Below are 10,967 nucleotides of genomic sequence, written 5' to 3'. Positions count from 1 at the left end.
GGGAGGAGGTTGTTTTCCCTTTGGTGTGAGACTCAGGGCCTCTGAGTCTTGGGGTCCCCCAGGGAAGGTTTTGGGGAGACCAGAGCGAGCCAAAACACTGGAATTTTTGGATAGTGGCAGCGATATCAGATCCAAGCTGGTAATTAAGCTTGGAGGTTTCATGCTAGCTTCTCATTTTATGAACGCTAAGGTTCAAATCTGAGTAGGAAGCTACGATAAAGGGACATATCCTTATCCCTGTTCTGTACAGATAAGAGAAATGAATGATTCATATGGTAACACAGTTGGTCTGGCAAAGCTGAGTCTAGAAGCCAGGTCTCCTGACTCCCGGTTCACTGCCCTGCCCATTTAGGGTGACCAGATATCCCAATAGTATCGGGACCTCCGGATATTCAGGGCTTTGTCTTATATAGGACCCCATTACCACCACCACCCCGATTTTTACACTTGCTAGGTGGTTGGCCTATGTCCACTATACCATGCTGCTTTCCCGCCTTGTAAATAGTAGAATACTTAATAACATTGATGAAAACATTGAAAATATAGGACTGTATCAGCTCTAATGGAGACAGCCACAGCTCCTATTTATTTCAATGGGAGTTGAGCCCACTTATCCAGTGCCAGTCTGACTCATAGCCTTCAGAGCGTTATATGCATGGGAGTAAATAACAGACCCTGACACTACCCTGCTCTTTCATTCCACCAGCACATCAGCCTTGAGTTCATTGCTGCCAGCAGAGGCACCAGTTGCCTGGATGACTGGTTACTGCAGTAAGTGCTAAACACCTGATTTATCTATTTAACTGCTACATGGCACAGAAAGCCATTTTGGGAAATCTGAGCTTAAAAGAATCATGGCCTAATAAAAATGCAAGGGAGTTGGGAGCTGGGAAGATCAGCCTGGTATTTTGCTCCTATCATATAAACAAAGGCTGGGAAGGGAGCTCAAGAGGGCATCTAGTTCTTCTCCCCACGCTGAGGCAGGAGTGAGTATTCCTGGACAGGCGCTTGTCTAACCTCTTCGTAACAGCGTCCAGTGCAGGGATCCCACACCCTGATTTTTACACTTGCTAGGTGGTCAGCCTATGCCGACTCCTGTTCCAGTGCTTAACCATCCTTAGAGTGAGAAAGTTTTTCCTTGTGTCTAACCTAAATCTGCCTCACGATAAACTAAGCTGAGTACTTCTTGTCTTACCCTCAATAAACACACAGAACAATTCAAGCCATGTAAACTGCCTTCTAGATTCCCAGTGTGACAAGGGCCTTACAAATGTGCGTAGCAGATGATAACTTCTGCCAGCCAGTGGCAGTAGCCATCCATATAATTCAGAAAAAGCATACTTGGACTACTGAAATAAAGAACTGCACACTAATTGCATATGAATCATCTCCCAGCCAGCAGCTGAAATCATCAGCTATCCTGGAGATTTGTGGGTATATTTTGCTGCCACGATCCACAACATACAGGAAAGTGGTAAGAGTTTGATCTCACAGCTGCGTACTACACAGCGGAGTGTTTACTACCCAGCACTAAGTATTTGCAGAATTAGGGCCTACGCGGGTATAAGTTGTGGTTCCCTAATTTAGAAAAGTTAATTGCTTGTGATATAGAGATATACTGTACATTAGCCACTTAATTGCTCTCCAGCCTCATATTAAAATTGATGGTGACTCAGTTACATAGCCCAGTCCATAGACAGCTGCAGAGGCACAGGAGCCAGCAAACAGAGCTGTAAACAGAGGAGTTTCAGTGGGAGTTCTGTTGGAGGAGTAGGTTTTTGTATTGTGTGTATTGTATTTTGTAGTTTGCATGTGTGGAGGCTGGTAGGGGCAGTGTGCTGGGAGAGGAGAGAAGCTGAGCCCTGCTTAGGGGGCAAGGGCGTCTCTGCTTAGGGGTCCTATAAAAGGTAGCCAGCCAGTCAGGTAGCGGCATAGACAGCTGCAGAGGCACAGGAGCCAGCAAACAGACCTGTAAGCAGGGGAGTTTCAGTGAGAGTTTACAGGGGGAGTTTGTGGGGGAGACTTAGAGACCTAGGCAGAGGAATTGACAGGCCAGTGAAGGGAGTGGATGGTGTTCTGCCGGTGGTCTGGTGCCTGCTGGGAGTTTGTTTTGATTTCTGTTTCCTGCACGAACAGGATTTAGGTGGGAAGGCTATGACCGATACAGAGGCAGCAGTGAAAGACACAATGAGGATGACTGGATGTGGAAGCTGCGGCATGTACATGATCCTGGAGGGGGTACCTGATAAGAGTTTCATCTGCATGAAGTGCCGCCTGATAAAGCTCATGGAAGAAAGGATCCGAGGACTGGAGATGCAGGTGGAAACTCTGGTAGAGTTTAGAAGGGGTTTGGAGCAGATGATAGAGCAAAGACATGAGGAGGATGAAGGGAAAAGCTCAGACTTGCAGATGGAAACAGGACCAAAGAATTCTGAGGGGAGACTGCTGGGTGAGAAAAGTGGACAGTGGAAGCATGTGACTAAGAGAACCAGGCAGAGGAAAAGACGGGCCAGTGAAGGAGAAACAGAGCTCAGGAACAGGTTTGTAGAGTTGGAAAATGAAGAAGGGGCACAGCAGGTGGTCGCTGAAGGTGAGAGGGCAAGGAAGAAGAGAAGAGCAGCTAGTCCTATGGGAAGAGTTAATGGAGACAACACCAAATATGAGCCCCAGGAGGATACGGGATGGGTTGCGGAGGATTGAAAGGGACAATAGCAATCGAGAGGACTTCCAGCCAGAGAGAACAGGGGATAGACCGGAGAATCACACTGTCACCAGGAAAAATGCAGGTCTACATGACTGGGGATTCTTACTGAGAAGAATAGACAGGCCTGTAACCAGAGCTGATCCGGAGAACAGAAGGGTGCGCTGTCTGCCGGGTGCTAAGATACGGGATGTGGACCTGAGGCTGAAGAGGATCGTAACGGGAGCGGGAAAGAATCTGCTGATTGTCCTTCATGTGGGAACAAATGATACGGCTAGATTCTCGCTGGAACATATCAAGGGAGACTATGCCAGATTGGGGAAGACGCTTAAGGAAATCAAGGCTCAGGTGATCTTCAGTGGAATTCTGTCTGTTCCTAGAGAAGGGCAACAAAGGTGTGAGAAGATTATGGCGATCAACAGATGGCTCAGGCAGTGGTGCTATAAGGAGGGCTTTGGGATGTACGGCCCCTGGGAAGCATTCATGGACAGAGGACTGTTCTCTCGGGACTGACTTCACCTGAGTAAGGAGGGAAATAGGACTTCTAGGATGGAGGCTGGCCAACTGATTAAGAGAGCTTTAAACTAGGAATTTGGGGAGATGGTTGGGAGATGTCCAGGTAATCTCCACGCCGGAATTTAACATTGAGAGGAAGAAAAACAAAGTAAGAGGAGGATACAGCCGTGGACAGAAGAATGGACATAAGGAGGAAGGGTAGTGTAGATACCAGTCTAAGGTGATACTGGTGGTAGAATGTCTGTGCCTAATGGGTAAAGAATGTCAGTGAAGCCAAATGGCAAAAATTAAGATGTCTGTACACTAATGCGAGGAGCCTAGGTAACAAAATGGAGGAACTAGAGCTACTGGTGCAGGAAGTGAAACCGGATATTATAGGATAACAGAAACATGGTGGAATAGTAGTCATGACTGGAGTACAGGTATTGAAGGCTATGTGCTGTTTAGGAAAGACAGAAATAAAGGCAAAGGTGGTGGAGTAGCATTGTATATCAATGATGAGGTTAACTGTAAAGAAATAAGAAGTGATGGAATGGATAAGACAGAGTCTGTCTGGGCAAAAATCACACTGGGAAAGAAAGCTACTAGAGCCTCCCCTGAGATAGTGCTTGGGGTGTGCTGCTACAGACCGCTGGGATCTGATTTGGATATGGATAGAGACCTCTTTAATGTTTTTAATGAAGTAAACACTAATGGGAATTGTGTGATCATGGGAGACTTTAACTTCCCAGATATAGACTGGAGGACAAGTGCTAGTAAAATAATAGGGCTCAGATTTTTCTGGATGTGATAGCTGATGGATTTCTTCACCAAGTAGTTGAAGAACCAACAAGAGGGGATGCCATTTTAGATTTGGTTTTGGTGAGTAGTGAGGACCTCATAGAAGAAATGGTTGTAGGGGACAACCTTGGTTCGAGTGATCATGAGCTAATTCAGTTCAAACTAGATGGAAGGATAAAAAAATAGATCTGGGACTAGGGTTTTTGATTTCAAAAGGGCTAACTTTAAAGAATTAAGGAAATTAGTTAGGGAAGTGGATTGGACTGAAGAACTTGTGGATCTAAAGGCGAGGAGGCCTGGAATTACTTTAAGTCAAAGCTGCAGAAACTATCAGAAGCCTGCATCCCAAGAAAAGGGGAAAAAAATCATAGGCAGGAGTTGTAGACCAAGCTGGATGAGCAAGCATCTCAGAGAGGTGATTAAGAAAAAGCAGAAAGCCTACAAGGAGTGGAAGATGGGAGGGATTAGCAAGGAAAGCTACCTTAGTGAGGTCAGAACATGTAGGGATAAAGTGAGAAAGGCTAAAAGCCATGTAGAGTTGGACCTTGCAAAGGGAATTAAAACCAATAGTAAAAGGTTCTATAGCCATATAAATAAGAAGAAAACAAAAAGAAGAAGTGGGACCGCTAACACTGAGGATGGAATGGAGGTTAAGGATAATCTAGGCATGGCCCAATATCTAAATAAATACTTTGCCTCAGTCTTTAATAAGGCTAATGAGGAGCTTAGGGATAATGGAAGGATGACAAATGGGAATGAGGATATGGAGGTAGATATTACCACATCTGAGGTAGAAGCCAAACTTGAACAGCTTAATGGGACAAAATCGGAGGGCCCAGATAATCTTCATCCAAGAATATTAAAGGAACTGGCACATGAAATTGCAAGCCCATTAGCAAGAATTTTTAATGAATCAGTAAACTCAGGGGTTGTACCGTACGACTGGAGAATTGCTAACATAGTTCCTATCTTTAAGAAAGGGAAAAAAAGTGATCCGAGTAACTATAGGCCTGTTAGTTTGACATCTGTAGTATGTAAGGTCTTGGAAAAATTTTGAAGGAGAAAGTAGTTAAGGACATTGAGGTCAATGGTAATTGGGACAAATGTGCAACATGGTTTTACAAAAGGTAGATCGTGCCAAACCAACCTGATCTCCTTCTTTGAGAAGGTGACAGATTATTTTAGACAAAGGAAATGCAGTAGATCTAATTTACCTCGATTTCAGTAAGGCATTTGACACGGTTCCACATGGGGAATTATTAGTTAAATTGGAAAAGATGGGGATCAATATGAAAATTGAAAGGTGGATAAGGAACTGGTTAAAGGGGAGACTACAACGGGTCGTACTGAAGGTGAACTGTCAGGCTGGAAGGAGGTTACTAGTGGAGTTCCTCAAGGATCAGTTTTGGGACCAATCTTATTTAACCTTTTTATTACTGACCTTGGCACAAAAAGTGGGAATGTGCTAATAAAGTTTGCGGATGACACAAAGCTGGGAGGTATTGCTAACACAGAGAAGGACCGGGATATCATACAGGAAGATCTGGATGACCTTGTAAACTGGAGTAATAGTAAGGATGAAATTTAATAGTGAAAAGTGCAAGGTCATGCATTTAGGGATTAATAACAAGAATTTTAGTTATAAATTGGGGACACATCAGTTGGAAGTAACAGAGGAGGAGAAGGACCTTGGAGTATTGGTTGATCACAGGATGACTATGAGCCGCCAATGTGATATGGCGTTAAAAAAGCTAATGCAGTTTTAGGATGCATCAGGCGAGGTATTTCCAGCAAAGATAAGGAGGTGTTAGTACCGTTATATAAGGCACTGGTGAGACCTCATCTGGAATACTGTGTGCAGTTCTGGTCTCTCCATGTTTAAGAAGGATGAATTCAAACTGGAACAGGTTCAGAGACGGGCTACTAGGATGATCGAGGAATGGAAAACCTGTCTTATGAAAGGAGACTCAAAGAGCTTGGCTTGTTTAGCCTAACCAAAAGAAGGTTGAGGGGGATATGATGCTTGCTCTTTATAAATATATCAGAGGGATAATATTAGGGAGGGAGAGGAATTATTTAAGCTTAGTACCAATGTGTAGACACAAGAACAAATGGTATATAAACTGGACACTAGGAAGTTTAGACTTGAAATTAGACGAAGGTTTCTAACCATTAGAGGAGTGAAGTTCTGGAACAGCCTTCCAAGGGGAGTAGTGGGGGCAAAAGACATATCTGGCTTTAAGACTAAGCTTGATAAGTTTATGGAAGGGATGGTATGATGGGATAGCCTATTTTGGCAATTAATTTGGCAATTGATCTTTGATTATCAGCAGGTAAGTATGCCCAGTGGTCTGTGATGGGATGTTAGATGGGATGGGATCTGAGTTACTGCAGAGAATTCTTTCCTGAGTGCTGGCTGGTGAGTCTCCCACATGCTCAGGGTTTAACTGATAGCCATATTTGGGGTTGGGAGGGAATTTTCCTCCAGGGCAGATTGGCAGAAGCCCTGGAGGTTTTTCACCTTCCTCTGCAGCGTGAGGCACGGGGTCACTTGCTGGAGGACTCTCTGCAGCTTGAGGTCTTTAAACCACGATTTGAGGACTTCAGTAGCTCAGACATAGGTTAGGGGTTTGTTACAGGAGTGGATGGGTAGGATTCTGTGGCCTGCATTGTGCAGGAGGTCAGACTAGATGATCATAATGGTCCCTTCTGACCTTAAAGTCTATGAGTCTATAAGGGCCATATTTTTAAAAGTATTTAGATGCCTGAAGATGCAAATGGGCACCTAAATACCTTTTAAAAATCTGACCCTAAGGGCATGCTAAAATTCAGCCCTGAAGAAGCTTAAGGTGACCTGCCATGAAGGGGCTGTGGGGGGTTGGAATTGTGGCTGCATCTTTTTGGATTTGTGCTCTTTCTTGCTTCTTAATGATGGGGGAAGGAGGCTTGAGAGTGTTGTCAAACAAAAATTGTTTTTCCTGTGCCTGAGCGAGATTGTCAAGCTGGTTTTGTCTGGTTTTGTTGGCGAACTCACTTGAGGTCTCAACGTGAAAGGGTTGGGTGTGCAAGACTTCAGCAAGTTTCTGGGCCGTGGTTAAAAGGTAGGTCAGGTCCCATCTGCACTACAGAATGGAGCTGGTGTTGTAACTAAGTGCCCTGTTGTGACCGAAGTCATAGGGCAGACAGGCTCAGGGGTCTGAGTGTCAGCTAAAACAAGAGATTGATAATCTAGAAACACAGCAGGAGGCACCAGCTCACAGCAGCATGTAGGACAGATTAAATATACCAGAAATGCCACTCAGAGTTTGCAGTAAGTAGGAGGTGACTTTTCAGAGCTGATGCGGCGTTATCCAAAGGGCTCAGCTCCCCTTTAGGCCCCTACACACAATGGTCAGACTTTCAAAAGGGCCTGAACCCCAGCAGCTCTCAGAGAGCAATGGCGGACCCTGCCCCTCCAGCCCCACTGAGAACAAGAGGGCTGCTGAGCTCTTTGGAAAACGTGACTATTTATTTAAGTGCCTGAGAGCTGTTGGGGGCTGAGCTCTTAAAATCCAGCTCTGAGTTTTTTTCATTCCTTGCCTCCACTGTCTGTGACACAAGCAGGTGCCAGTGGGGCCCCAGCTCCATTGCAGGCTCTGCAATCGCCACTAGGTAACGGAAGCGGCAGAGTTCACTGCTGAAGAACAAGTCCCCAACAGAGCCCAGAACTAAACTACAATAAGCTGGTGGCATGAGTTGTGGGCTTAGTGCTGCTAAGTATCAGCTCAATCTCTCTCTCTCCTCTTTTAATGGGTACCTCATTCAGAATCTCTGTCACTTCTAAGGAAGGAGCAGCCTGTAGTAAGAGGAGCCCCTGAGACATAAACATTGGTATCAGAGGCCTGGTATGAGGCCTAAGGCCTGAACTAAAGTGATGGTCAAGACTTTGCTAACATAAAGCAAAGTGGTGGAGCTGGTGAGCAGAGGCAGGCCCTGCCACAGAAGCTTGGCAAGGGCTGATTGCTGGCAAAAGATACGTACCTAAAAGGTACTTGAACACTAAAAAGATCAGAACATTCACATACTTGAACATTCCACATCATATAAGAAAGGACAGGCCGACCCATCGCATGACGGGGGCATATAAAGGGTAAAAATGATTAGAGTGTTTTGATCTAACCAAGTTGGTACGAGGTGAGAGGCGGCACCTTGCTATGTAGAGGGGTTGTACCTTGCTACGTAGAGGGGGCACCTCAATAGTCAGGAGTGAATGTGTAACTTGTTTGTTACCTGTGTATAAGAATGTATCCCTGGGGCAATGTCTTATCCGGCGAGGGGCAGTGGAAAGTCCCGCCACTGACTGAGCCGAGTCCATTGAACCGGGGCACATACTCGTGTATGCCCTGTAGAGTAACAATCTGGAGGAACTATTATTGTGTCCCATACGGCAATAAACCTGGCTGACGTGCCTTCGTACCTTACTAGACTCTGTGGTCTTTGGGGTTCTCTTCGGGTCTGCTGTGTCATAGCTGTCTGCGCAGAGCTGGGGCAGCACACAGAGGGAACACACGCACGCAGCCGAATGATACCAACAAGGAGAGAGCAGAGCACCACACCGGTAGCATCTGACAACACCTCTTGACAACACAGCCTACAGCCAGCTTTTCATCAGAGAGTTAGCATTCTTAACAGATTACTGAGTCAGTTCAGGGGAGGCCTGACAGTGGGGAGGAACAAGCTGACTCACTGAATCCCTTGTTTAGCTGAGGTCAGACATGAGCATTTGGAGTTGTACTCCCGTTACACTGTGAGAACAAACAAGTCAATACAGCAGCTAGATAAGTTCATGGAGGATAGGTCCATCAATGGCTATTAAGCAGTATAGCGAGAGACGCAATCCCATGCTCTGAATGTCCCTAGCCTGTGTTTGCCAGAAGCTGGGAATGGGTGACAAGAGGATGGATCACTCAATCATTGTCCTTTTCTGTTCATTCCCTGTGAAGCACCTGGCATTGGCCGTTGTAAGAAGACAGGATACTGGGCTAGACGGACCATTGGTCTGACCCAGAGTGGCCATTCTTATGTTCAACTATTGCATTCACAGGTGGCTGACTGGGATAGGATGTGATGTAGAGGAGGCAGAAGAAATCTGAACTAAAGCACCAGCTTGGTGTGGGTCACTTCTATAAACCAGGCTCTGATCCACTTCTATCCAACACTGGCCAGACCAAACCACTTTGACAACTGTTAAGCTCTGCTGTTTGAGGTAGTAAGAGGAGCTCACAGAACTCTGCCTGCTTGTGATATTGCTGAAGACAGCATTACAAAACATTTCATTGAGGAACACCAGAGGGTCACTGCCTTCACTTCAGTGACCATTACTGCTCCTGGAACTGATGGCAAGAGCTCGGCTTTATCCCAGCTCCCCCACAGCAGGTCTGTCTGAACAAGGCGGTGGGTTTTAGGCAGCATATGTTAACTCTCCCGTCTTTCCCCTAGCAGAGATGCAGGTTAACTAACACCTTCCACCTCCATCTAGCAGGTCCAGGTTGATCCCTGGGGCTAGCCAGGCATCTCAGAGGCACCATCTCAATCCTGAGCCCCTCCTAAACGTGCTGCCAACCAAGCCAAGCTGTGTGGTGACAAAGACACATTCACAAGAGACCACTGGTTGAGCTCACAGGAGCCATCTGGCTGAGAATCATGGTTGGATTATGGCCCAGAACTGCACAGTAGGACAATTACTACTGTATGAGCTGCGTGCATTAACCCACAGTGCCACCTATACGCCAGCCTCTGGACAATCTTCAGAGCTGCAGCCTCACCTCTGCCTTCATTCACTAACCCTGCCCTTCCTGGAATGGCTGCTGGCCTTATTCTTGAGGCATTAGCCAAGGTGTTTGTGTGCACACCCAGCTGAGGCCCCTATGCAGGCAGGTCTCCCATTGGCTTCACTGCGAGTTTTGCCCAAGATCTAAACAAGGGCGGGCCTTGTGGAGTTTCTGTGGCTGGATTGCCTGCAGCTTTCAATGACGTTTGAACCAGTGTTCCACCATGTATCCAACTAGGCAAGGACTGAAAAAACTCTTTGGACAGGAGGGTTCTCCCTTATTACATTGCTTGTATCCAGAAAACAAGAAATTGAATTATGTTCAGTTTCTTTAGTCATTGCAGTCATTAGACAGAGGCACGGGCAGTTCATACATTTAGAAGGATTTTTATTTTGGGTATGTTTTGGGAAGCCTGGCAAACAATCAGTGAGCAATCGAGATGCTAAAGGAGCACTCAAGAAAGAAAAGGCTGTTGTGCAGAAATTTAAATGAATCCTTTGCATCAGTCTTCACTGAAGAGGATGGGATGGAGATCCCCACACCTGAGCCATTTTTTCTAAGTGGCAAACCTGAGGAACTGACCCAGACTGAGGTGTCAATAGAGGAGGTTTTGGAACAAAGTGATAAATTTAAACAGTAACAAGTCACCAGGATCAGATGGTATCACACAAGTGTTCTGAAGGAACTCAAATATAAAACTGCAGCACTACCAACAGTGGTATGCAACGGATAGTGATCAATGGCTCCATGTCTAGTTGGCAGCCGGTATCAAGTGGAGTGCCCCAAGAGTCGGTCCTGGGGCTGGTTTTGTTCAATATCTTCATTAATGATCTGAAGGATGGCATGGATTGCTCCCTCAGTAAGTTTGCAGATGACACTAAACTGGAACGAGTGGTAGATACGATGGAGCATAGTGGTAGGATACAGAAGGACCAGACAAATTAGAGGATTCAGCCAAAAGAAATCTGATGGAGTCGACAGTGTGCCCTTTTTGCCAAGAAGGCTAAAGGCATTTTGGGCTGTATAAGATGGGACATTGCCAGCAGATCAAGGGATGTGATCATTCCCCTCTATTCCACATTGGTGAGGCCTCATCTGGAGTACTGTGTCCGGTTTTGGGCCCCACACTATAAGAAAGATGTGGAAAAATTGGAGAGTCC

The sequence above is a fragment of the Chelonoidis abingdonii genome, chromosome 5, assembly GCF_003597395.2.
Source record: "Chelonoidis abingdonii isolate Lonesome George chromosome 5, CheloAbing_2.0, whole genome shotgun sequence".
NCBI classification, from domain to species: Eukaryota; Metazoa; Chordata; order Testudines; family Testudinidae; genus Chelonoidis; species Chelonoidis abingdonii.
This window is presented reverse-complemented; position numbering follows the sequence as displayed.